Source organism: Trachymyrmex cornetzi, unplaced genomic scaffold (assembly GCF_001594075.2).
Source record: "Trachymyrmex cornetzi isolate Tcor2-1 unplaced genomic scaffold, Tcor1.1 scaffold1251, whole genome shotgun sequence".
NCBI lineage: Eukaryota > Metazoa > Arthropoda > Insecta > Hymenoptera > Formicidae > Trachymyrmex > Trachymyrmex cornetzi.
Genome location: NW_017295819.1, coordinates 21,988 through 26,267, shown reverse-complemented (window position 1 = coordinate 26,267; position 4,280 = coordinate 21,988).

Below are 4,280 nucleotides of genomic sequence, written 5' to 3'. Positions count from 1 at the left end.
AACACGGAGAAAACCCGCGAAACGCAAGATTGTCATATAGGAAACACCCGTGAAAGCCTCAAGAATAAGATAAGAAAGTCATACATTGCGAACAACACATGTTATTACAGGCATGAATAAAGAGTTAAGAAAGTTTACATCAACTAATTTTTTGACCGGCCTTAAACTGTATGGTCATGACAAATCCAATATACTCAATCGAACGTGTTCATTTTAAATTATTCAAAATCGAAATATACGCATGGTGTAAAAATTCCGTGTCAGACTGTAGATTTAAACTATTTTTTTGTAGTTGTATATAAACCATTTCCGCAATACGTCTTTTGTATATAAACCGTTTATTGTCCATAATCTCAATGTTCCAATCAAAATCGTGGTTAAAATTCAATCTATGTTCTGTTATAACCATCGACATCTAGAATGGACCGCTGATGGCAATGGTGGGGGTACAAAGACGATTACAGTGAGAGGCAGGAATAATAAGATCGTTCTTTCTCTGTTTACTGTTGTTTCTAACTACTGTTGGATTAACAACAACCAATCAGGCTTCAGTGAACAGAGAAAGAACGATCTTATTATTCCTGCCTCTCACTCTAATCGTCTTTCTACCCCCACTATTGCCATCAGCGATCCATTCTAGATGTCGATGGTTATAACTGATAGCGTTTTCGGCCCGGCCGGGTTTGCATCGGGGTGATCCCGATTGACCACGTCTCGATTGGACACCACCAATCACAGCGACCGGTGCTTAGGAGCTTTGTAGTCTCAAGCGCTGTGAGTGGCTCGTGTCCAATTGAGCCGTGTCCAACTGGGTGCCACCCGTTTGCACCAACTCAATCAATAGGAAAGATTAATTCAACCAAGGTTGGTGCAAACTCGATCGGGCCGAAAACGCTATGAGTAATTACTATTACGTTTATAGGGTGCGTTCAGGGAGCTCACTACCGGTGCTATGTAGCGCTACCGCTGTTCAAGGAGCCAACTGATAGCACTACGAAACATTATTGTGACGCTATTGTTGGTAGCGGTTGACATCATGACTCGCACTACGAATGCTATCGCCAAAGAAGCAGTGTGTTAATAGCGTAGCGTTCGCGTGCTCCATGGTGGAATTATACAAGTTGTGTCGTTCCCGTGGATGCGCAGTAGCCTAAAAATAGTGGGGAGTGGACAATCAATCATGGGGGGCCCACTAAATCCAATATGGCTGTGTTTATTTCGTGGCACTGCTTGTTATTATGACAGCTCGACCGTGTGATCAATTATCGTGTAAAACTGTAAGTAATAAACAATATTTTTGTAAGTAATAAACTTTAAGTAATAAACAATATTTTTGATACGTTAACCGCGAAAGTAGGTCTGAAACTTGAATACAAATTTCTGACGGAGGTAATCGCATGTTTGGTGCGAACCAGGGGCTCTATTCTTGAAAAGAAACGTATACGAAAGTCTAGGGAAATGCTACAGTATACGTTACGTATACTATAGTATTTCCCTAGACTTTCGTATACGTTTCTTTTCAAGAATAGAGCCCCAGATCGTATATTAGGTTGCGCAAAGTAAATATGCAAATAAAAATAAATAATGTAATAAGAAAACAAAGAAAAACAAAAAAATGTGCAATCGTATTTCTAATCAGTAATATTGTTACAGTTTATAATATTTTATATTTTAATAGGTTAAAATAAAGATTTCATTGTTATTTTAACTTCTAATACTGTTTTTATTAATCATCTCCTGTGAATTCCACACGTATAGAATGGGCCCTACGTGATTGGTTGACAAAATATGTCCCCCCACTCGAGTGGCACCCAGTTGGACACGGCTCAATTGAACACGAGCCACTCACAGCGCTTGAGACTACAAAGCTCCTAAGCACCGGTCACTGTGATTGGTGGTGTCCAGTCGAGCTGTGGTCAATCGGAATCACCCCGTGTAGCTTTTAAAATGGATTATATGGAAATGGAATTGCGCGATGAAGAGTTAGGGTGGAGTCCCATGAAGCGTATTTGCCGCGTATCGCGTAACCGCGTAACCAATCAATAATCAGTAAAACGCGGAATCACAACAGCGGATCGCTTCTGATTGGTTACGCGGTTACGCGATACGCGGTAAATACACCTCATGGGACTCCAGCCTTAGGGTGCCGTCACATGCGGCGTAACTTGCGTAAGCGTAACTTGCGCCGACCAATCATATCATTTCACTTGAACATCAGTTTCTGTCTAGTCACTTTATGCTTTTTAGGCTATTTTGTTGTTACGCCGAAACATGATAGAACCACTATGCGTCGAATCTAATTTCTGGCTCATTTTAGCTTATTCTGTCTGAAAAAATGCACATAGGTTTCGATTTTGCAACAGTACAATTACAGAAGTCGTGTGCCCCTTTGCATCGCGTGAAAAGTCGAAACCCATGTGGAACAGTACAATTATAGACCTCAATTTGCCTCTGACAGATTTCCTAACCTCAATAGTCATCAATTTTAACGCTTAATATCTCAGTTCACAATTCAGAACGAGGTTTTTTTTGCGAGATTCTTTCGTTTCATGCAAAAACGCGTCGAATAAACCTATGAATGGTCTCACAAAATTTTCCGATTTTAATAATTTATTCGATTATCCGCTCATATATACGCGATGGAAAGTTACCGGTTCCCCATGAGGCGTGCTTTTCGAGATGCGTAGGTTACGAAAACCAATCGTAAATTCATTTAGCATTTCTGTTAGAGTGTACAACAGAAATTCTAATCAGCAATTGGTTGCATTAGTTCCGCATTTCTCTAATCTTCCGCGAAATACGCTCAATGTGAATGCGGGCTTTCAGAATGGCGTATTCTAGTAAATAAAAAATAACGTATTCTAGTAAATTACTAGAACACGCAGGTTTTGCTTACGCAGGTTACGCCGCATGTGACGGCACCCTTACAGGAAAATTACATGTTAAAATTGTGTCCAACGGATGTCATTAAAGCAAAAAAGGTAATTATTCAATTTAGTTACCGTACCTCAAAAATCAATAAAATTAGGCTTATTCGAAGCGTTTTTGCATGAAACGAAAGAATCTGGCAAAAAAGTGTTGCTCTGCCCTGTGAGCCGAGATATTAAGCGTTGAGTGGCTCGTGTCCAATTGAGCCGTGTCCAACTGGGTGCCACCCCTGCGATGCAAGCATGCATTGCGGTTGCCTTTTTCATGCTCTGTGACAATTCACTACTTTAAAAACAATTCAATGCTTTAAAAACAATTCACTGCTTTAAAAACAATTCACTGCTTTAAAAACAACAATTCACTGCTTTAAAAATGCAAATTTACTGCTAATGCAAAGAATTTGTATGTTTAAAATAGTGTATTGTTGTTTTTAAGGCAGTTATGGCTGTTCTACAATATGCTTTTTGTTTCCTGTTTCTTGCTGTTTGTCTCTTGCCTTTTTGATCAAGAAGGCAAGAGACAAACAGCAAGAAACAGGAAACAAAAAGCACGTTGGAGAACAGCCATAAATTGTTTTTAAGTGAATTGTTGTTTTTACAGCAGTGAATTGTTTTTAAAGTAGTGAATTGTTTTTAAAGCAGTGAATTGTTGTTCCTAAAACAATGAATTGTTTTTCAAGCAGTGGATTGTTTTTAAAACAGTGAATTGTTTTTAAAGTAGTGAATTGTCACAGAGCATGAAAAAGGCAACCGCAATGTATGCTTGCATCGCAGTATTTTGCGACAGTAATAGATTTCCTAACCTCAATAATTGTCAACTTTAACGCTTAATATCTCGGCTCACAGGGCAGAGCGATACTTTATTTGCCAGATTCTTTTGTTTCATGCAAAAACGCGTCGAATAAGCCTAATTTTATTGAATTTTAAGGTACGATAACTAAATTGAATAATTACCTTTTTTGCTTTAATGACATCCGTTGGACTCAATTTTAACATATAACTTTCCTGTAATTCTTCATCGTGCAATTCCATTTTCATGTAATCCATTTTAAAAGCTAAGTATAATGAATACTATTGCGATCATTCATTTCGAAGTATCAGCCAACAATGTTCACTTTAGTATTCACTACACTATTGCTGTTCATGGAGCACACGAACGCTATCAACACATTGCTTCTTTGGCGATAGCATTCGTAGCGCGAGTCATGACGTCAAACGCTACCAACAATAGCGTCACGATAATGTTTCATAGGTTGTGTTCCAAAATTGTTTGTCAGCGCTGCGAGCATGTCGTCATAAGTGCATGCTACCAATAGTGTTCCAATTTCATAAGCATGCTTTTTATGCAAACGC